The sequence below is a fragment of the Carcharodon carcharias genome, chromosome 3, assembly GCF_017639515.1.
Source record: "Carcharodon carcharias isolate sCarCar2 chromosome 3, sCarCar2.pri, whole genome shotgun sequence".
Taxonomy (NCBI): domain Eukaryota; kingdom Metazoa; phylum Chordata; class Chondrichthyes; order Lamniformes; family Lamnidae; genus Carcharodon; species Carcharodon carcharias.
In genome coordinates this window covers 50,511,381-50,535,843 of record NC_054469.1, presented here as the reverse complement: position 1 = coordinate 50,535,843, position 24,463 = coordinate 50,511,381, and positions in this window count along the sequence as shown.

Sequence of the window (24,463 nt, the reverse complement as noted above, 5' to 3'; positions counted from 1 at the left end):
GTGTCATCCGCAAACTTACTAATCCTACCCCGCACATAGTTATCTATGCCGTTTATATAAATGACAAATAATAGGGGACCCAGCACAGATCCCTGTGGTACGCCACTGGACACTGGATTCCAGTCACTAAAGCATCCTTCTGTCATCGCCCTCTGTCTCCTACAACTAAGCCAATTGTGAATCCACCTTATCAAATTACCCTGTATGCCATGTGCATTTGCCTTCTTTATACTGGGCCCCACTGGAGAGGGTGCAGAGGAGATTCACCAGGATGTTGTCTGGGATGAAACATTTAAGTTATGAAGAGAGGTTGGAAAGACTTGGGGTTGTTTTTGTTGGAGCAGAGAAGACTGAGAGGCAACCTGATCGAGATGTACAAGATTATGAGGGGCATGGACAGGGTGGATAGGGAGCAGCTGTTCCCCTTAGTTGAAGAGTCAGTCACAAGGGGACACAAGTTCAAGGTGAGGGGCAGGAAGTTTAGGGAGGATGTGAGGAAAAACTTGTCAAAGGCTTTGCTGAAATCTATATAAACTACATCAACTGCACTACCTTCACCTACACATCTGGTCACCTCCTCAAAAAATTCAATCAAATTTGTTAGGCATGACCTCCCTCTGACAAATCCATGCTGACTATTCCTGATCAAACTTTGCCTCTCCAAGTGGAGATAGATGCTCTCCTTCAGAATTTTCTCCAATACTTTCCCTACCACTGACATGAGACTCACTGGCCTGTAGTTCCTTGGCTTATCTCTACAACCCTTCTTAAATAGTGGAACCACATTAGCTATTCTCCAGTCCTCTGGCACCTCCCCCGTGGTCAGAGAGGAATTAAAGATTTGGGTCAGAGCCCTTGCGATCTCCTCCCTTGCATCCCTCAGCAGTCTGGGACACAAATCATGTGGACCTGGAGATTTGTTCACTTTTAAGCCTGCCAACACCTTCAATACCTTGTCACCCCCTATATCAATTTGTTCAAGAACCTCGCAGTGTTCTCCCCAAGTTCCATACCTTCATCCTTATTCTCTTGGGTGAAGACGGATGTGAAGTATTCATTCAACACTCTACCGATGTCCTCTGGCTCCACCCATTGATTGCCCCCTTGGTCCCTTATGGGCCCTACTCTTTCCCTGGTTATCCTCTTCCCATTGATATATGTAGAATATCTTGAGATTTTCCCTACTTTTAACAGCCAGAACTTTCTCATATCCCCTCTTTGCTCCCCTAATTGCTTTCTTAAGCTCCACGCTGCATTTTCTGTACTCCACTAATGCCTCTGCTGATTTGCTTCCCATGTACCTGCTAAAAGCCTCTCTTTTCCTTCTCATCATAACCTGAATATCTCTGGTTATCCCAGTTTGTTACTCCTTCCTATCACCCTAGAGAGAACATGTTGAGCCTGTGCTCTCCCCATTTCTTTATTGAACACCCACTACTGCTCCTCTATAGATTTCCCCACATGTCGCTGTTCCCAATCTACCTTGGCCAGGTCTTACCTTATTTTACTAAAATCTGCTCTCCCCCAATCCAAAACAATTTTTTGCAACTTGTCTATTTCTTTGTCCATAACAAGCTTAAATTGTACCATGTTGTGGTCGCTATCACTAAAATGCTCCCCCACCACCACCTCAGCCACCTGTCTGGCTTCATTCCCCAGCACTCTGCCATCCCTTGTTGGACCCTCTACATATTAACCTAAAATGTTCTCCTGTATACATTTCAAGAAATCCACTACATCCAAGCCCTTAACACTATGGGAAAAATTTTATGGCAGTGGAATTTTACATTCCTGCCGAAGCCAATGAAGTTTAGAGTGCCTCACTGCATCTTACAGCCCTGTCCCTGCTGAAATGTAAAATTCTGCCCTATGTCTATCCCGATTAATGTTGGTAAAGATGAAATCACCTAATATAATTACCCTATTGTTATTGTTTTTACACACCTCCGCAAATTGTGCACATATTTGTTCCTCAATTTCCCGCTGACTATCTGGGGGTCTATAATAAACACCTAACAATGTGGCTGCCCCTTTTTTATTCCTAAGCTCTACCCACAAAGCTACATTTGATGCCCCCTCCAAGATATCATCTCTCCTTGTTGCAGTAACTGACTCCTTAACTGATAATGCAATGCCTCCTCCTCTTTTTACCACCTCCCCTGTCTCGCCTGAAGATTCTATATCCTGGAATGTTGAGCTGCCAATCCTGCCCCTCCCTCAACCACATCTCAGTGATAGTTACTATATCATAATTCCTCGTGTCAATCCTCACCTTTAACTCATCCGTTTTACCTGTAATACTCCTGGCATTAAAGCCTTGCCTTACTCCCTTGAAGCTTAGTGCAGCTGTACTCCCTCCGACTTGATTGTTTTACTGTATTATGATGTGTCCCTATTCTGCTAACATTCTGTGTCCCCTCCCCCGCCAAATTAGTTTAAACTCTTCCCAACAGTACAAGCAAACCTGCCCATGGGGATGAGAGTCCCGCTCTGGTTCAGATGTAGACCATCCTGCTTATACAGGTCCCACCTTCCCCAGAAATGGTCCCAGTGATCCAGGAATCTAAAACCATCCCTCCTGCTCCAACTCTTAAGCCACATATTCATCTGTGCTATTCTCCTATTTCTGAGCTCGCTAGCAAGTGGCATCCAGAGATTACAACCTAAGAGGACCTGCTTTTCAGTCTACTGCCTAACTCCCTGAATTCTTGATGTAAGACCTCATCCCTCTTTCTACCTATGTCATTGATACCAAAATGTACCATGAACTCTGCCTTATCACCCTCCCCCTTCAGGATGCCCTGCAGGCGTTCAGTGACATCCCGGACCCTGGCACCATGGAGGCAACACACCATCCTGGAGTCACGTTGACGACCACAATAGTGCCTATCTGTTCCCCTGTTACTATTGCTCTTCCTTTCTTCCTCCCCTCCTGTACAGACAGGCTACTTGTGGTTCCAGAAACTTGGCTCTGTCTGCATTCCCTAGAGGAACCAGCTCCCTCATCAGCCTCCAAAATGGAATACCGATTTGTGAGCGGGACCCCAGGGGACTCCTGGACTACCTGCCTGTTTCTCTTGGACTGCCTGGTGGTCACCCATTCCCTTCCTTCCTCAAGTCCCTTCAGCTGCAGCGTGACCACCTCTCTAAATGTACTTTCCACGATGCTCCACATTGTCCCCAGCCGCTGTTCCAGCTCTGAAACCCGAGCTTCCAGGAGCTGCAGCTGGACACACTTCCTGCACACATGCTGGTCCCGGGCACTGGAAATGTTCCCTGCTTCCCACATGGAGCACGAGGGGCACACCACGGCTTTGAGCTCTCCTGCCATGACTTATCTCTTTAAATTAAACCTTTTGAATCAATTACTCTAGGGCCCTTCTTTCCTGATCCTCGTTACTACAGAATATACAAACTATTAACCACAAAAAGACCTCAAATTTAAGCGATAAAAGCAGTAAATACTTACCTGAACTTACCCACTGCTTACCAGTCATTTATTTCCCTTGTAGCCTCTACTGCTGCAGCAGGGAAAGACCCCTCTCTGAAGATTTAAGAAGTTGGATAGCAAAGAAAAAAATGCAAAGAGCACATCTTCCCCTCTGCACCGAATTCCCAATGTGCACCAAATTGCTAATACCCACACTCACTCTGGCTGTGTTTCACTCATGATGAGGTCTCTCCCCTGTTCATGTGCAAGCATACTGCAGCTTGCCAGAAACAAACCCTGCACTTGTGCGCATGGTTTCCAGGGAGTGTGCACAGCACCTACATCCTCAGTCGGTCACAGATCTCTGGAGTCTTCCAGGGCCCACAGAAGCTGCAGTGTTGGCTCCTCAGGGACAAGGCTACTGCAGAGGCCGTGGCTGATGACAGCTGCTTGGCAGCCTCAGGCTGCAACAGAGCGAAGATATAATAAGGCTCATGCTGCAACTCGCAACTTGGTGGAACAGACCATTGGGATGCTGAAGGTAAGGTTCCTGTGCCTGGACCGGTCTGGTGGAGCCCAGCAATACAGTCCACAGCGGGTGTCACACATCATCGTCATCTGCTGTACCCTATACAACCTGGCGCTGCAATGGGCTGAGGAGGAGATGGAGGAGCTGCACGTCTCCTCCGATGAGGAGGACGCCGACAGGGATAAGGCTGAGGAGGTCCTCGGAGGCAACGATGACGGGGATGAGGCCCTCGCACTGGCTAGATAAGGCAGGCATGCTCGGGAGGCCATCAGAGCTGATAGATTTGTGGAGGATGATGACAACATGCAGGGAGGTGATCCCATAGATCCTCGCATCGCATTTGTGAACATTTGACTCCAGTCTGGCTTATGGCAGCGAGAATACTCTCTGTGAGAATGCTCTTGTCATGGATATGCACCGGAGGCCTTAAAAGTCAATCAGTTGCAGGAGAATGATGATGATATGCAATGAGGACAGTCCATAAATCTTCACATGGCCTCTGAGAATGTCTGACTCCTGTCTGGCTGAAGGCAGCTCGCTTGAGCTCTGTGATCAGGGTCATATCATAGAAACGCAGCCATGAAACTTTAGAAGTTCTGATGCCTTGTCCACCTTCAGCACCTGAGCCCTTCAGGAGCTGGAGCGCAGCATCAGTGGTCACAGATGCTGAAGAAATGGGAGCCAGCTCCTCCTTAAAGGTGCTGAGAGCACACCGAGAGAATGAGAGAACTCTGATGTCTGCTCACTACATTCTGGCAGCAATGACAAGCACCGCTGAGGTGCAGGCATCAGTAATGTGTCCAGGGAGTGTGAGGCTGGACCATCACTTTGGTCTGAAGGCTGCACAGAACACAGGGAAGAGGCCCTGGACTGAGACACCTGCCTTTATCTTGTGCAGACTCCTCAGATACTGAAGTGGTCCATGTCTGAATGCAGCATGACCTGGACAATATCCAGGCTTGGGCTGACAAGTGGCAAGTAACATTTGCACCACATGAGTGTCAGGCAATGACCATCTCCAACAAGAGAGAATCTAACCATCGCCCCTTAACATTCAATGGCATTACCATTTCCTGGGGGTTACCATTGACCAGAAACTGAACTGGACTAGCCATATAAATACGGTGGTTACAAAAGCAAGTCATAAACTAGGAATCCTGTGGTGAGTAACTCACCTCCTGACTCCCCAAAGCCTGTCCACCATCTACAGGGCACAAGTCAGGTGTGTGATGTAATAATCTACACTTGCCTGGATGAATGCAGCTCCAACAACATTCAAGAAGCTTGACACCATCCAGGACAAAGCAGCCCACTTGATTGGCACCCCATCCACAAACATTCAGTCCCTTCACCACTGGCACACAGTAGCAGTAGTGTGTACCATCTGCAAGATGCACTGCAGGAATTCATCAAGGCTCTTTAGACAGCACCTTCCAAACCCATGACCACTGCCATCTAGAAGGACAAGGGCAGCAGATAGGTGGGAACACCACCACCTGGAAGTTCCCCTCCAAGTCACTCACCATCCTGACTTGGAAATATATTTCCGTTCCTTCACTGTCGCTGGGTCAAAATCCTGGAGCTCCCTTCCAACAGCACTGTGCGTGTACCTACACCACATGGGCTTCAGTGGTTCAAGAAGGCATCTCACCACCACCTTCTCAAAGGCAACAAGGGATGGGCAATAAATGTTGGCCCAGTCAGCGGAGCTCATATCCTGTGAATGAATAAAAAAATTTGTCACTGCTGGTAAAATTCCCTCCGTGGTCCTGATATTCCCTTATGCAGGCACAGGACCTGCATTTGGTCCCATCAACACTGTGTGCTAGTAAAACTCCGGCCTGTATCTTACATCCTTTACTCAGGAGGGGCTAACATTCTATCTCATGGGAGAATGTGTATACCACTGTGCCGCCACCTCTGCTGGGTCTGTCCTGCCGGTGGGACAGGACATACCCAGGGATGGTGATGGCGGTCTCTGGGACATTATCTATAAGGTATGATTCCGTGAGAATGACCATGTCAGGCTGTTGCTTGACGAGTCTGTGAGACAGCTCTCTCAATTTTGGCACTAGTCCCCTGATGTGAGTAAGTGGGACCTTGCAGGGTCAACAGGGCTGAATTTGCCATTGTCATTTCCAGTGCCTATGTCGATGCCGGGCGGTCCATCTGGTTTCATTCCTTTTTTGAGACTTTATAGCGGTTTGATGCAACTCAGAGGTTGCCTTCAGGACTGTTGTCCAATTGCAGATGGAAGCATGTCTCTCCAAGCCATCGACCCAATCAGAGAGCCATTCCTGCCTTTCATAATATCTCATGCTGGCAGGAACATGTCTGCCTTTGATTTCACAGCCATTTTGTCTTCTGCCTTGTTGCTATCATTCATTAACTACAAATCATTCAAAATACAATGATTTCACTCACATTGAGGCCACCTCCTTTCCAAACCCCACTGGCCCAATGGCCCATTGGGGTCTTTTGTCCCTCGAGAATCAACTTTAAATTCTCATCCTGACTTTCAAGTTGCCCGACAGACATACCCAACTGTACCTCTCGATGTTCCTGTATGCACCCTCTGGTCCTCCACTGCCAGGTATTTCTCATTCCACTTCCTCTCTTCAGCCATCTTGTCCCACTCTTTGGCACTTCCTTCCTCAGGATTTCCATTTTGACACGTCCCTCTGTTATGGACAGGAGGGGGTCAGATCAAACAGTTCTCACCACCCTTCCTTAAACAGAAAGGTGTTTTGATTTATTTCCTTTTTTAATAAGCAGTGGCATATTTCCCAACCACTGGGTTTTTATGTGGTCAAATTCCTACTATTAACTCCACAGCAAACTTGAGGTAGGATGAACTCAGAAGGTTAGTTTATTGCACACATTCAAAAACCGTGAAGAGGAGGGTCCGCAATGTCCCCCTCTACACACACACAAACACACACACACACATACACACACAGACAGAGCAAAGGGAGGGATAGAGAAAAGAAGGTTTTATAGTACAATGACCGCAGAGAAAATAAGTATTGGTTCATGTGAGGTCCATGTGAGGAATCAAAGTCCCATGAGGAATTCCTTCACAGATCGGGCGGACTGAAAACCGTTGGTGTAAAATTTGCTTTTCCGGTGGTGGTGACTTCACAAGATGAAATAGGCTCACAGAGATGAATCAGTTTGTAGGCAATGGTACAGAACTTTCAGCAGAGGCTAGATGTGGTCAGTTGTCCAGCCTGGCCAGAGCTCCTCTGTGTGGCCTGCTGGTCAGATGTTAAAGCAGCAGACTGGCTTGCAGCTCAGGAAGGCAACATTAACTAGTTCAACAAACCAGAGCCTTAGGTCATGTAACCTTACCTCTCTACAAGGTCTTCAACAAAGCATGATGATCCAGTATCTGGAATTCAGCCTGATCTTCAAGGTTGCTAACATCCCCGCCATTATGGGTTAAAAGGAATGTTTGAGCGTGAGCAGACGATGTTGTGGGAAGGCCAAAAATCGGTTTAACAACATCGTGAAACCAGTTTGCAATCATCTGCTCCACCCATCAATGGTGGGCCACCTTTCCTGCTGCCAGATGTCAGGACTTCATTCCAATACACCTGCATATCATTATATGACCTGCTCACCAGAATCATCTCTTCACACTGGTTCACAACTGAACACAAGCGACCTGGAAAGCTGCACTTCGCTCGGGATTTCGAGATTTGTTTGCCTACCTTGCTTCTGGCAGCACTTGCAGTCATCAGCACCAGGCTTCACAGGCAGCACCACATCAGTTTTAGGGGGACTCACAGACAGGTCTCTACTTACAAGACCAGCCCTAAGGCAGGGGTGGCTTTCCAACAGCTGCAGGGCTATGGCTTGCTTGGGAAAGGTGGAGAAGTGGCCTCAGGCAAGGGAAGAGGCTGCAGGGCTAGGACATTACTGAGGAAGGGAAGTATCGCAAGGCATGTGTGTGGACACATGTTGATCTGTGCAAGTGGCCTCAAGAGGATGGGGGCTGAGGAGGCAGTCTCCAGAGGAGATGAGGCCAGATGGACATGTGAGGGTGTGTGCGAGAGCATGAGTGATGTTGATGTCCCTTGAGCTGGCAGTGTGTGAGATGCCACTGAATGTATGATGGGCTTGTGAGTGTGTGAGTTTAGAGTGATGAGATAGTTCCCTTACCCTGGCAGCGTGATGAGGCCATTCATCCTCTTTCTGTACTGGATGGCCAACCTCTTCTGTGCAGTGTTGGCACTCACCCCCACTGCCACTGCCGCCCAAGCCAGAGTGGTTACACTGATGCGGCCAGAGAGGGAGTAGAGCAAAGTGGGCTCCAACCGTGTCCAGAAGGTATCCCAGGGATGCATCACTGAACCGGTTGCAGGGGAGCGGGGGGGTGTTGCAGCCTCCTTCTCTTTTGGGGCCACGTCTTCTGTGCAGCAGTCCTGGGCTGGAAACATAGAGAGGTGTGTGCATGGATGCTCTTTAAATATGACGCCCGGCGTGTGGAAGCGCTGAGGTGGCAGCATGATAGGCGAGTCGGAGGCTGCTCTCCAGTGAGATGGCCTGTTTCCTGTGGCTGCATAAATAATGAGGCAGGATGCAGACAATACAGCATGGAAAGCTGCCATTGTGGCCAGGGGGTAAAATGTCCTTCTTCCCACCTGCTACCACACTTAGTGCAAATCTGGGATGATTCCACCCTTTGACTTTGCTGGCAAACCTGGTCTATCAAATGCAAATGGCCTTTGTGTAGCTCTATTTGAAGTTAGGCTGTGCAGTCCCCAGGTTGTCTGTTAGAAGCTCCTCAGATATAACAAAGTGTGACATTTCCAAACCTGAGAAGTAGCTTCTTTTGTTCTGGTGACTCACAGACAATAGCTCACAGAGGGTCAGCCATCTTAGTGGCCTTTGTTCAGCCAAAAGGTCAAATTAAAATTAAGAAGTAGCCATGAGGATTTTTTAATAAAAATATAGTGCTAGGTTCCATTCCCTCACACCTCCCTATTTTTAAAGCCTCATAAGGCCCTTTTCTTTGTTCATTTTTTTGTTCCTCCTTCCTACCCAACCCCATTTGACGTCCGCAGTTATCAGTGCCCTGAAAAGTCAGGTCTCACATTAGCACAAACAGAGGAAACTCTCAGCCCAAACCTTGGAAGAAAGACATGTGAAAAGTTTCCATTTTTGACAACAGCCATCCTGTAGCCTGTCCATCTGTAAATACCAATTTCAGATTAGCTTTGTGTCATAAAATGAAAGGGGATTAGAAAATTCACAAACCTTGTTTTACAGAGGCCCCTTCCATCAGCAGCTTTGACTCTCATTAGTCTGTGTTGGTCATGAACTAAGGTCCCAGAAAGGAAGCCTGATGCCTAACTTATTGCATGACCAAGTGACCTTTTTTAAAAAAAAACTGCCAACTTTTCTCACAATTTGGTATGTCCGCTCTGCTCCCTATTCTGTGCCAATCAAAGGAACAGTTTAGATTAGTGACTTTTAAAAACTAGGAGAACTTGATTGGCTACTAATACATCATGCTGATATGATCCCCATACATGATGTGCTAGCAAAGTCAGGAATTACAATAGTTTAACCAGCTGATGGAGATATCGTGGAATGTTTTGTGAAAACAATAAACTGGGAAAGATTAAATTCCCACTGCAGATTTACTGTTGTATTACTGCCACTAATTAACTCTTTTATCTCGTCATTTGAAAGCATGAGATGAGAAAAAATTATTTAGCTCCAACAGGTTGAATTTTTGCAGAAACTATGCATGTTTAGTCTTGCTTTGTTTTCTACCTCAATCCCAGTAGCCTAGTGAATTGTTTGATACTCTTAAGTATATATATCTCTACAGTACTCATTCTTCTTCCCAGTCATTTATTTATCCAGCTACTTTTTGAAGGAATTAGTTAACACAGCAATGATCATTTTTGCTGTGATCCTGGTCCACACAACCACTACTGTGTTGGGTAAAAAAAGTTTTACTCTCTAGCAGTGTCAAACCAATGGACTATAATTCCAAAGATTTAGCAAGTAAAAGCTGAAGCAATATTTCATTTTAATGTTCCTATATGGCTCATACAATACAATGTCCATTGTGTCCTTTATCTCAATGTGTTATCTCACACAAGGTACTTCTCTGATAAGCAATATAACACAATGGAAACTAAAGTTGCTGCAATTATAATCGGAAAATGAACAGGAACAATTCACTACACTACAAAAGTGAATTAAGTTTTGATTACAAGAGGTTTTCATAAAGTAGAAAAATGGGAATATTATGTTCAAGTTTAGGGTATGGGTAGGCCACATAAAGTTGCTGTTAGATTGGAAGCTCTAACAATGTGCGTCAAATGTAAAATCATACTTCCACCTAGTTTAGCGCAAGACAAGGAAACAGGAAAATGTACTTGCCAAGTAAGTTATCAGGAATTGTTACTAAAGTGGACAATTTTAAGAAGATTAAGGGGTAGTTAGATGCATTCTGATGAGAGGGAAATAAGGGATATGGTGAAAAAGTGAGCAACTAGGATTGATGTTCCAAAACGGGATGGGTTTATGGAGTCTAATGATCTTTGTTTTTCTTAAAATAAAATAAACAATTGCATATTGCAGGAGCTCACATACCCTCAGCTTCTGCTATTTGACTGCTGCTGGATACTCTTTCAACATCATGCCATCCATTCGTACAGAAGTAATCAACAACACATATATGTCCACTTTATGATCATCAGTTAGTGATTGTAGAGGGAGAAGTTGGTAAGGCAAGGAGCAGGAATAAGGAGAAACAATGTAGCTGGAACAGGAGGAGCTGCGATCTGCTGGCTGGAGGACTAGTTTGCCTGTTTCTTCAGCAAATTAAGCATTGGCTTTAAGGGGTTTACCTATAAATCTCAATTGATAAGCTCAGGGCTAACTACTGACCCATGGGAACAAAGTCCTGCCACCTCCATCTGTAGCTTTAGCCACTGGCTAAGCAGCCTATGATCTCACTCCCTCCTTCCATTAGGGAAACACTCCAGGAGGAGTACATGGTTAGGAAGTAGAAGTCATTTCTTTCCCCAACAATATACTTTATTCATTAAAACTTTGTAAAATTACAATCCAACACTGTTCAAATTGGACATTACTGAAACTGCAGTATAGTTCAAGGTCTTTGCATATAGCACATGGCCCTCTGAGATGCCTCAATACAATTGCAATTACATGTGATATTTATAATATACAATCCATGACAAAGATACAGTCTGAAGAGTTTTACACAGTTTTCAATCCGTTGCTGTCCTATGGCTGGTGGGCCTTAGACATTGTCCTGTTCCCATTAAGCCTCAACACGTCATCCTGGACCTTGAAATGTGCCAGTCTGCAACACTCACTCAAAGATGAAACTTTGCATTGAAATACCAACAAGTTTCTGGCAGACCAAGGAGCAACTTTAACCAAGTTGATGGTCCTCCAGCAGCAGTTGCTGTTTGTCTCAGAGTGCGTGCCTGAAAACAGCTTGTAGAGCACAGGGTCCCATGTCATGGAGATGCTCAGGATGAACCTCAAAAAAAGCCACAGCATCTCTTTCCAGACCTTTTTTGCAAAAGCACATTCCAGAAGGGCAACAAGCGCAGTGGTTGAGACTTCGGGTTTGCAGGAAGGATCTAACATCTCACCACCAGCCAAGCTAGGTTTTGGTGCTAGTTTGAAATTTCTGGTGATGAGGTATTCTGCCAAATGACTTTGATAATCTGCTCATGGAATCACCTGACAAGACCCATCACCTTTTCCTGCAAGATCTCGAGGATATTACATGGAGACCACTACCTGATGGACTTGTGGTCAAATGTGATTTTCCGTAAAAACTGTCCAGGCTCAGGTGGTACAGCATGGTCTTACTGGCTGGAGTGTTCTGGTAAATGTAGCCAGACTAATCCTTTGCAACACCAGGAACAAGTGGAACCTCAGAAGTTTGGTGTTTGCATACGAAGGGCCTATGCACAGCTTAATGCAGCTGCAGGAGTCATACTTCCATATTGACAAAAAGGGGAAGCAGAAGTTTAGTTTGGCCCATTCTATCATTTGCTGCTTGCCTCCAATGAGATCATTGTCTGAGTTGGGTATCATCTGCAAAGCTAACCAATTTGGTAATGTTTTTTTAACTTCAATTTATTGATCTAACTTTGAAACTGCAAAGTCTTAACACCAAGCCCTGGAGATCAGACACATACATTCCACCCAGACATGACCACTTTAAACATGACCCATTGTTTCTTACATTTCAGGCAATTTCCTATTTATAACCAAATTTTGCCCTGAATCCCCAAATAAAAGGATTAATTAGATTAATTGGTAACCTTTCCTGTGGCACTTAACCAAATATATTTTGGAAGTCGAAGGGCACAGCATCATAAAGTTTGCCACAGTCAATTTGGGTTGTCTGTTTTCCAAACAAATCAAGGAAGTTGGTCAAGCAGGACCTTCCCCATGTTGACTGCTGCTTACTAGGTTGTTATTATGCAGACGATCCTGAAGTATAATTCTGATAATTGATTCCATTGCTTAATGCAGAATTGAAGTAAAAGTAAAATATTTGTAGATCCCCCTATGCCTGTTTTGCCAACCTTTTTGAATAGGGGGCATCACATTAGCCTGTTTTCAATCTGCTGGTACTTCTTCAGTCTTCACTGAATCTGTCAATGCCTCATAAATCTTGACAGTCTCTCTCAACACTCAGGCATAAATGTCATCTATCTCAGTGAATTTATTTGTTTAAAGCCCTTAAGTACTTCCAACTTGTTTATAACAAAGTCCTCAATTTTGTCTAACTACTTTCTTTTTGAAGAAGACATGTAATTTATATCATCCCTAGTGAATACTTGGAGGAAGCAATCATTTGGAATGAAGCATTGTAACTGTGAGAAACTTTGGGGTATTCATGGGTCTGGAAGCACTGAGGGTGATCTGAACCTTGATTTCAGCATCCTGAGAGTCCAAAGAGAGTCCTTTGTACAAAGACCCTGGTAACATTGTAACTGTTCAGGTTCGACCAAAGTCATTATGTTGGTGCAGACTCGATGGGCCGAAGGGCCTCTTCTGCACTGTGATTCTGTGATTCTGATTATGAAGTGGGATGTTGAACATTGCTGAAAAGAGAGACATGTTGCCGAAGCATTTCATGTTGCACTCATCAGGACAAACACAAGAATGCCAAATTTCAAATTATCACAACAATTTATACTACAGGATAAAATGGGTGCTGATTGTTTAGCAAGTTGACTCTGAATTGGCCAAGGCATTACCATGGAGAAATCAATAGGGAACTATAGGCTCCCCAAGCTCCTGGGTAATTCAAAAAAAGGTGCAAGGCTTGAACATATTCCTTTTATTTGTAGAGAATGGCTCCCCATATATGAATGTATGTCACTTCCAGCAAGCGTAAATGAGCCATGTTACAAGCTCAGCTTTATTTGGTTGTTAGTGTAACTATTAGCACACTCAAGATTGTTCAGTAAGTACTGCCCAATTGCAGAATCACAACTAACATCTTCCAATTTGGGACATCTGACAAACATCTTTTTATACTTGGATTGATGAGTAGCACGAATATCCAAGTTAGTGGATAGCCACTACCAGATCCATCCCTTTTCTTAAGTGGCTTTAAGGTCTGATTGCAGTAAAATCACACAATTCTGTCATAATTTCCCTGGTTAATCATATTCTCTGTTTTAAGATCACCCCAGACATGTACAGGTGTAAGTATCTGAATACACATAAAACACGTTGGCAATGTCTTCTCAAAGGAACAAGAGTATTCCCCTTATGTTTCTCCACCAATCAACCCTCTCTTCTACCATCAGTAACTGCAGCTAAAACACTTTGCCTTTCACTCTCCTCCTTTAAGAAGCTCTTGAAAACATTCAAACTTTTGGTCATCTTTCCAAATACTTCCTTATATGGCTTAATGTCAAATTTTCTTTATCAATGTTCCTGAGACATTTTATGATGTTAAAGATACATTATAAGTGCAATCTGCTGTTGGCATTGAAAGCAAAAAAAAACCCAGCAAAACAGAGAAAATGCTGAATACAAACACCGATGCGTATTCGAGAATACACCTTTAAAAAAGAGGACCTTACATGGTTGACCTCAGGCTTAGTGTCTAGCTATCATTTGTTTCATGTGGGCAGTGAATGACCTTTATGGTTTTGAGAGTGCAAGATGGGCCATTAAGCTTATTGACGTTTTCTGCAACTTGAACGAGCCTAGCCCATGCCTGGTGCTTCCTCAATGTATCATGAGCATGCTGCAGGTTTCAAGCAGCAGGTCGCTATATCCCTTGAAACACAAACCAGCCACTTTTCTTCTCATGTTCTGTTTTTTCTAGTTTCACTTCCCATTTAAATCTGTTCTTTTGTCCCTACATTTTTCTTTTCTAAAGCCCCCATATTGTCATAGTTAGCTGTAGCTTTTATTATAATGTTGGATCTAGATGTACAACGATCACTGGGACCCACCTGCTTTTGGACTTCCATGGTTTGATGGCCAATTAAATACTAAATCTAATACAAGCATCTTTCCTATCCATGCTTCGTGTTTTGGGTTATGAGGCAATCACTTATTTCCTCCATGAGCCAAATAAAGCTAATCCTTGAATTTCATACTCTGTTGCTCTCCCACTAAAATGTTTTGTGAGATGGCAGAGCGTTGTGGTCAGGGAAAAAGGATATACATATGTATAGTAATGGGGAATATTCAATTAAAGTTTCCTTCATGCTTGCAAAGAGCTGAACAAAAACTTTAAAAAACACAACTTTTCTTTTACATTGAACAGTAAGTAAATAGCCATAGTAATCTCTTTCCATGAGAAAGAAAGAGACAATTGGTCATATATAGCTTTCAGGGACACCACCCCAGAGGCATGGGGCAAGGTGAGGAGACAGGTCTCCATGAACTACCACAGCCAATACAGTGATTGAACCCATGCTGTTGCTCTATATCATGTGCTAGCTATCAAGCCAGCTGAGCTAACCAGCCCCTACATTGAGCAAACGTAAATCTAAGTAGAATGAGAATTGATCCACATGTAATATCCAATTTATTCCACTTACAATAAGGCAGTCATGCATGTTACATGAAATTTAGTATTCAAATGTTCCTCATTGTGTTTTTTATGTTGGGGTGAATCCAAAACTAATTAGCAGAAACATTTCAATGAGTGATTGAGAACTCCTGTATATGCTCACCAATCCTCTACGACCATACCCCTTCTTACCTATGTGATCATATATCTCAACATACATCATCTGCTCCTTTGACTCTAGCTTACTTTTTGTTCCTCCATTCTACCATTCTGACTGTTTTTTTCAGTAGCTACATTACCCCACTCCAAAAACTTTGCCCTAAATTACTCCATCTTGCCACTTGCCTCAAATTCCTTCAAAAACCTATTATAAATCTTTCTCTTTGATAGCACTTTTGGTTCCATTTTAATCTCTTTGATCCCACTTGGTACCCTCTTTCTGCTCATTTTATCGAAGCGATGAACCTTGTCATCTGATTATTGCCTAACGTAGACAGGTAATTTCCATTTAGTGAAGTCATACCCCTTCAAGAATTTTAAAAATATGGAATAATTAATTCCAAATACTTGTATGATAACTGTCTGGAGGAATGCATTTCTGCGTAAGATGTCTCGAAACATAAAATGACTAGTTGACATTGATGTATTAATAACCTTTTCACTAACAGCATGAACACTTTGATGAAAGTTTCCATGATTTTTAGATGAATATCCAGCTTGATTTCTGTCCATGCCTTTAGAATTACAACATTTTCCTGCTGATATAAATTTATTTCAGCCCATCATAAAATGAAATATGAAAGCTTTTCTTCCTTTAATTATCACACGGAGAACTCTAAAATTCTATTACAAAAGTTAATAAAAATTGATTACTCCCATGGAAGGGGCAGAGAGGACAAGCAGAGATATAGGTAGTGAAAAAATATTTGACAGCAGTTACGTCTAATTGGGATAAGAGAATATTTACTCACAGAGGTGTTCTTAGGCTTCAGAATTGTAATAAAAATTGATTGGTACTTTATCTACTTTCTCCACACATGAACCAGCCTACAGAAGACCTAGGGCAGAATATTGAGCTTGCAGGCAGGCCCACACCCAACGCAGCCAAGCATAAAACGACACGCAATGATGTCAGGCAAGTGTCCCGACGTCATCGTGTAGTCCCGCAATTAAAAAGGTAATTAAATTCAAATTTAAGCTGCCTGTCCAACCTTACAGTTAGTGGGCAGGCCAAAAGGCCAAGCAGCCTTTGCACTTTTAAGGAAACTTCATCTACGTGTGGGATGAGGTTTCCTAAAGCAAATAAAAATAAAATAAAAATTTTACACTTGAACTAAAAACATGTCCCTGCTCATGTGACAGAGTCACATAAGGGGACATGTTTTATGACATTTTTAGTTTGTTCATTAGTTTTTTTAAACAGTGTTTCATCCCCTGAGGGAGCTCTGTGCCTCAGGGAGATTGAAGCGTTCTTTCATGTGCATGCCCAAAGTCTTTGCTCGGCCCACATGCACTCCTCCCCCCACCTGCACAGGCAGCAATAAGCGCTGCCACCCATGTAAAATCGCAGTGCGGCGCCAATCGCGGGTGGCAGTTGGCTTTCCAACCTGACCCCGCTGAGCACCCCCACCAAGGGCAACATCCTGCCCCTACAATTCATGTTCCCTCCTCACCATTTATATGTAAGCATTTGGCCTCTGCTAAGGTAACACAGTTACTAACGTGAACTTAGACCACTCCAGAGAAAACAGATGTTTGTAGCTTTGGTGCTCCAACAATTTAGGCAACCATACCAATCTTAAATTAGTGGGCCAGTTATGCAGTGGATTGCTGTATTAGTACACTTTACAGTGAATGGTATCCACAATTTGCAATATTGAGTACTCAATCTCAGACGAGATAATAGGAGAAGCAGTGAAAAGAGTCTAGGGAAAAATATGATGAAAACTAATTCAGCCCCTCTGGTATATCTGTAATAAATTTCAGGACATCCCACAGCGCTCCACAGACAAATAAGTATTTTTGAAGTATGCACATTGTTGAATCATAAAGCACCCAATTTGTGTAAACAGACTTTTAGTCATAACCCCACATCAAAGACTCCTTTAATAAACTTTTTGAGCTGTCAATCAAACTGTGAACTGACTACTGCCCACTGAGTTAATTGTAAATTGTGGAAAGTTGCCAACCAATTTAATGATATAATGATAGCCCTTGGGGTAGTGCCCCACAAGTAGAAATGAGATCATCTGTTTTGGTGATGTTGGTTGAGGAATTGTTCAGGGCACCATGGAGAACCCTCCTGCTCTTCTTTGAATAGCGTTATGGGATCTTTTACATCCACATTTGGTGGCAAGGAGGGCCAGCTGAAAGACAACATGCCATTCTGTCCATATTGCACATTTGCATGGGGTTGTGGAGACTTCATGAACCATTAAAAATGGTGGACGGAACTCAAATCCAGAAGTCTAGCCCGCATTTTCAACCGATCCCATTTTTGCCGCTGGGGAAAGAGAACTGGGCATGACTCACATGTGAAGGAAACATGAACTAGCAGGGCCGTTTGAACTCAGTGCTGACTTCAAATAGACCCCATTTTCATTGCAGCTAAGACGTTACCCTGCATTATGATGGTCACAGATCTATGAAGGGGATGTAAATATTCACAAAAGATGGATAAGGTATTTAGAATTGTCAAGCTGTGAACTCATTTAAGTCCCCGACCCTTTAAACATTTAAAGAAAACAGCCTGCATGTATCAGTGAGAGTTGAAAAGTCTGTTCTAACAGTCACAATAGCTGGTTGTTGGCATTACCCCAAGGGCTATCACTCTATTATTATTAATGGTTGGCAACTTTCCACAACTTATAATTATCTCAGTGAGCAGTGGTCAGTTCACAGTTTGATAAGCAGCTCAAAAAGATTATGAAAGGATTAGATGTCTATGATGCATGGTTATGACTAAAAGTCTGTTGTTTTGATATGGGATTAAATACTTAAGGGGCTTTTAACGTATTGAATGGACTTTCATGAATGGGAGTTTTTTATTATAGTGAAAACTATAATAGATATTTAGATATTTATTTTAGATCATCTCAACATGGTTCCTGGTAGAGGTCTGCTCATAGTAGATACTGGGTGAGTTGGCATGGAGAGTGTAAGAGCAATGGGTGGTGAGTGGAGGGCATGAGGTTGGTATGGGGCTATAATGAGCTATGGGATGGGTAGGAAACATGAGTTGGAATGCATGGGGCAGGAAAGTGGGTGGGGGTGTGATGGGGTGTGAGAGATGAGGGCTAGCAGATCTAATATTTAACAAAACAACTGGGACAAAGTTTGCTTCTGAGAGCAGCAAGCGCAATTCTATCCTGCACCATTCAGGACACTTTTTCCCAAACAGCATGCATCAAGCCAGGAAATTTTCCAACTTAAGAGTGAAAACCCAGCCTTATGTGTTCAAGCCTCTGGATTGGGACTTGAACCCATAACCTTCGAATTCAGAAGCAAGAATGCTTACCTTGAGCCAAGGTTGATACTAGCCACAGCCCCTGACATACTTGGGTTCTCTTATGGTTGAATGTGGGCAGAGCAGTGGAATTAAAATGTGTTTTAATCAAAACAGTTACTAATACCTGAATTCAGGTTGATTAGGGATTTATTTTCAGTAGTGGTTATAAAATATCACAATAAATGTCAACTTAACTAATAGTATGATTGCTGTCTCAAATCGCTGCATTGAACTAATTTAGAAATAAATAAATAAAATGATGAAGAGATTGATATTGCAACTCCGTAACCTTGTGCAACAATATAAATAAACTAATAAAACTTATTTTTAGAACAAAAAAAACCTTAACCTTGCTCAACCTTGATCATTGGATTGTCACATATGATGATATAATCTGGTGCTCCAAGCAGTGATTGGCACAAGCTCTTGGCTAATTGAGCTGCCATATTGGTCAGTGAGAAACTCATTCATACCCAAATCCATGGCACAAACATATGTAATAACAGGTGGTGGTGGGGTAGAGGGTTTTGTGATGCAGGGGCAGTAACATTCAAATAACAAGGATTTCACCACATTAGTGATTGTTTTGGTGTGAGGTAAAGCTGAGTGAACTGGTGTTTTTTTGAGCTGTTGTATATTCAATCAGTTCTTCAAATTGACTTTAAATATGCATTAGCCATTAACCGCACCAGGTGTGAGAAGCACATGGAGTGCAGAATTTAAACAATTTGAATGCCTCATTCTCCGTGAGCATACCAAAGTTTTTCTCACATTTCACAATTCACTCACAGTGCCAATATGGACTTCACTATAATTTACTATAGATTTTGTCACTTTGATTTAACATAGTGTTATGTGGCAAAATTTAACGGCATCGGACGCCCAGAACCTCATTGTAATACATCAGCATATAAATTTCAGGCCAGCCCGCCAGAACCCCCCCCACCGCTGGATCATCCATCCACATCGCTGGGAAAGCACGCCAACATGTTTCACATAAAAGCCATGCACTTGGCGGTCTGCACCTTAAGGGGAACTCGGAGGTGCGTAAACAGTATTGATGTGCAGTGCTCACCTGGATCGCCTGCTGGGGTTCAAACTTGTGGAGGTCAGATTAAGGGAAGCCTTGCCATTGAGGTAACTGGTGGCATGCATTAGAAACTGGAAGGAGCCAATATCTATGGTGGAAAGAAAACTGGACATGTGGGAGCGACGCTCCCTCTCCATTGTGGGTAAAAACTTGGTCATCAGATGTGAGGCACTCTCGCTGTTGCCCATTCCAGACTCCTGCACGATGGCGATCATCCGAGTCATCTTTCACTTTATCTGGAGGTCAAAAATGGATCGTGTCCACAGGGACGCGATGCATAAGCCTCTAGATAAAGGGGGAAAAAACGTACCCAACATCGCCCTCATCTTGATGGCCACCATTGTGTGCAGCTGCATCAAGCTGTGTGTAGACCCTCAGTACACAAACACCAAGTGTCACTATGTGCTGAGGTTTGACCTGTCCCCGGTGTTGCGAAGGATGGGTCTGGCCACGCTGCGGCGGAATGCACCAAGTAGTTGGACCATGCCATACCACCTGTCCCTCGTGGAAAAATTTATGCAGAGAAACACCTTTGACCACAAGTCCATCAGCTGTGGTCAGCATGTAACATCCTAGAGGCCCTGCGGGAAAAGGAGATGGTGGATCCTGTCAGATGGTTCCCCAAGCAGACTGTCAAAGTCATTTGGCAGAATGCCTCATTGCCAGAACTTTCCAACAAGCACCAAGATGTAGCTTGGCTGGTGGTGAGAAAGGCCCTCCCCATCAGATTCTTCCTACACGCCAGGAATCTCAACCCCTCCGCATGCTGCCCTCAAGGTGCCTGTGGTGGGGAAGAGACCATTGTTCACCTCCTTGTGGATTGTGCCTTTGCAAAGAAGGTCTGGAGAGAGATGCAGTGGTTTTTGTTGAGGTTCATCCCGAGTAGTGCTGTGACACAGGACTCTGTGCCACACGGGCTGTTCCCAGGGACACACACCGAGACAAACATCAACTGCAGCTGGAGAATCATCAACTTGGTGAAAGTCACTCTTTGGTCTGCCCAAAACTTGTTGGTCTTCCAGTGCAAAGAGTTGTCCCCAACCGAGTGTTGCAGACTGGCAAGGTCCAGGACTACGTGCTGAGGGACGCACTAAAGCTTGGGGCAGCCACCGCAAAGGTGCAATGGGGAAAGGTCCCTGTCTAAGACCTTTCTGCTATAGTGCACCAAGGGGCTGGGAATTGTGTAGACCCCTCGGGTTGTACAGCTCGCAATGAATATATGCATTGAATACTAATTGTATTATAAATGTATTGAAGCACCTCAGAGTGATGTATGTTGTTAATTCCAATACCATTGCACTGCCTGACTGTCTGTAATGGCCATATTGAAATAGCTGTAATATTCATTGATTGTATTGAAGCATCTCGTGATCCATGTGTAAAAGTTGAATCTGATTGTGCTTTTTGTGATGGTGATTTAGAAATGCTTTGTAATGTTCTTCCAGATATTTTATGATTAAAGTATATTCTTCAAAAGTCTCTTTAGAGTCCATTATTAAGGATGAGATTTCAGAATACTTGGAAGTGCATGGTAAAATTGGGCAAAGTTAGCATGGTTTCATCAAGGGGAGGTCATGCCTGACAAATCTGTTAGAGTTCTTTGAGGAGGTAACGAGTAGGTTAGACAAAGGAGAGCCAATGGATGTTATCTACTTGGACTTCCAGAAGGCCTTTGACAAAGTGCCGCACAGGAGGCTGCTCAGTAAGATAAGAGCCCATGGTGTTAGAGGCAAGGTATTAGCATGGATAGAAGATTGGCTGTCTGGCAGGAGGCAGAGAGTGGGGATAAGGGGGTCCTTCTCAGGATGGCGGCCGGTGACTAGTGGAGTTCCGCAGGGGTCAGTGTTGGGACCACAACTTTTCACTTTATACATTAATGATCTAGATGAAGGAACTGAGGGCATCCTGGCTAAGTTTGCAGATGATACAAAGATAAGTGGAGGGACAGGTAGAATTGAGGAGGCGGGGAGGCTGCAGAAGGATTTGGACAGGTTAGGAGAATGGGCAAAGAAGTGGCAGATGGAATACAATGTGGGGAACTGTGAGGTCATGCACTTTGGAAGGAAGAATAGAGGCATGGACTATTTTCTAAATGAGGAGAGAATTCAGAAATCTGGAGTGCAAAGGGACTTGGGAGTCCTAGTCCAGGATTTTCTTAAGGTTAACTTGCAGGTTGAGTCGGTAGTTAGGAAGGCAAATGCAATGTTGGCATTTATTTCGAAAGGACTAGAATATAAAAGCAGGGATGTGCTGCTGAGGTTTTATAAGGCTCTGGTCAGACCACATTTAGAATATTGTGAGCAATTTTGCACCCCGTATCTCAGGAAGGATGTGCTGGCCCTGGAGAGGGTCCAGAGGAGGTTCATGAGAATGATCCCAGAAATGAAAGGCTTAACATTTGAGGAACATTTGAGGACTCTGGGTCTATACTCGATGGAGTTTAGAACGATGAGGGGGGATCTGATTGAAACTTACAGAATACTGAAAGGCCTGGATAGAGGGGACTTGGAGAAGATGTTTCCTTTAGTAGGAGAGACTAGGACCCGAGGGCACAGCCACAGAGTAAAGGGAAGACCTTTTAGAACAGAGATGAGGAGAAACTTCTTTAGCCAGAGAGTGGTGAATCTATGGAATTCATTGCCACAGAAGGCTATGGAGGTCAGGTCATTGAGTGTATTTAAGACTGAGATAGATAGGTTCTTGATTGGTAAGGGGATCAAAGGTTACGGGGAGGAAGCGGGAGAATGGGGTTGAGAAACTTATCAGCCATGATTGAATAGCGGAGCAGACTCGATGGGCCGAATGGCCTAATCTCTGCTCCTATGCCTTATGGTCTAAAAAATATAAACTGGTGGCGGGTTGGTTCAGGGCAGCCTTGCTGTTGAAGTGACTCGTGGCGCGGGGAGGGGAGGATTAAGAACAGCCTTGCTGTTGAATATAGCACACAAGCATTCAGGGTATGGGTTCGGGCGGGCAAGGGAAGTGGCCACGCGTTCGGGAAACCTGCATAAAGTGACCATTCCTCTGCAACTGAGACAGTTCAGGCGCAGCCACATTGATATGATTGGGATCGGGCTCCTAGCTTCTGCCCACTCAAGCAACACAGAGGCATCAAAGTGCCACCAAGTTCTCCAGAGCTTCCCCCCTCCCCGGAGCCTGGTGAATTAGCTGTGTGTCTGATGGCCTACAGAGCGCGAAGGCAATGGAGGACAGAGCAACTGAGGCTCCTGGCTGTGCAGAAAGAAAGGGCGATTAGGGCTCCCGCACACACCCCCCAATAGCCACAGCGAGCTGTCACAGGCTGGTCCCTAGCAACATCCAGGGCCTATAGACGCCGCCTGTCATTCCCAGAGATGAATAAGAACCAATGTCGCTGAATACTGCGCATGGCTAGAGAACTAGTCAGTCACATGTGCCAGCTGCTGCGGAGTTTGGCGTCACGTGGACATGGCGGGCATCCATTGCCGTGAATGTGACCATGGCGCTCAATTTATATGCCAGGCTCCTTTCAGGGCTTCACAGGCGACCTCTGTGGGATCTCACAAGCCTTCAAAGACAAATACATCCATGAGGACAGGGATGCCATCTTTGCGAGTGCACACAACTTTGTGCATTCGACCAGGATCAGGACAGCCAAGTTGCAAGAGCGATTGGATCCACCCGGATCTCGGGTTTCCCACAGGTGCAGGGCACGATCGACTGCACTCATGTGGCGCTCAGATATCCGTTGCAACACATGGTGGACTACATCAGCCACAAGGGGTTCCATTTGCTGGTGTGCGACCACCAGAAATGCATCCTGCAAGTGTGCACATGGTTTCCAGGGAGTGTACATAATGCCTACATCCACAGATTCCTGAAGTCTTCCAGGGTCCACAGAAGTGGCAGGGTCAACCTGCAGAGGCCGTGGCTGATGACACCCGTGTGGCGGCCTCAGCCTGCAGCAGAGCGATGGTATAACGAGGCTCAGGCTGCAACCCGCAACTTGCTGGAACAGACCAAAAGACTAAAGTTGAGGTGCCTGGACCGGTTTGGTGTAGCCCCGCAATTCAGACGCATCGTCATTGTCTGCTGCGCCCTTTACAACCTGGTGTTCCAATGGGTAGACAAGTTGGCTGAGGAGGGGATGAAGAAGCTGCACATCTCCTCCAATGAGGAGGATGCCCACAGGGATGAGGGTGATGATGACTGGGATGAGGCCCTCGCACTGGCTAGACAAGGCAGACACGCTCGGGATGCCCTCATGGCTGCTAGATTTGTGGAAGATGATGACGACATGTAGTAAGGTGACCCCATAGTTCCTTACATCACATCTGTGAACATTTGACTCCAGTCTGACTTATGGCAGTGCGAATACCCTCTGTGATAATGTTCCTGTCATGGAGACGTGGTGGAGCTCATAATTATCACTCGATTGTAGGAGAATGATGATGACATGCAGTGAGGACACTGCATAAATCTTCACATAGCCTCTGAGAATATCTGACTCCTGTCTGGCCAAGCGCAGATTGCTTGCGCTCTGTGATCAGGGTCATATCATAGAGACGCAGCCATGAAACTTTAGAAGCATCTGACATTGTCCGCCTTTAGCATCTGAGCCCTTCAGGAGCACAGCATCACTGGTCACAGATGCTGAAGAGAGGGGGGGCCAGCCCCTCCATAAAGGTGCTGAGAGCACAAAGAGAGAATGACAGAACTCTGTGATGCCTGCCCACGACATTCTGGCAGCAATGACAAGCACCGCCAAGGTGCAGCATCAGTAATGTATCCAGTGAGTGTGAGGCTGGACCATCACTGTGACCTGAAGGCTGCACAGAGCACAGGGAAGAGGCCCTGGACTGAGACATCTG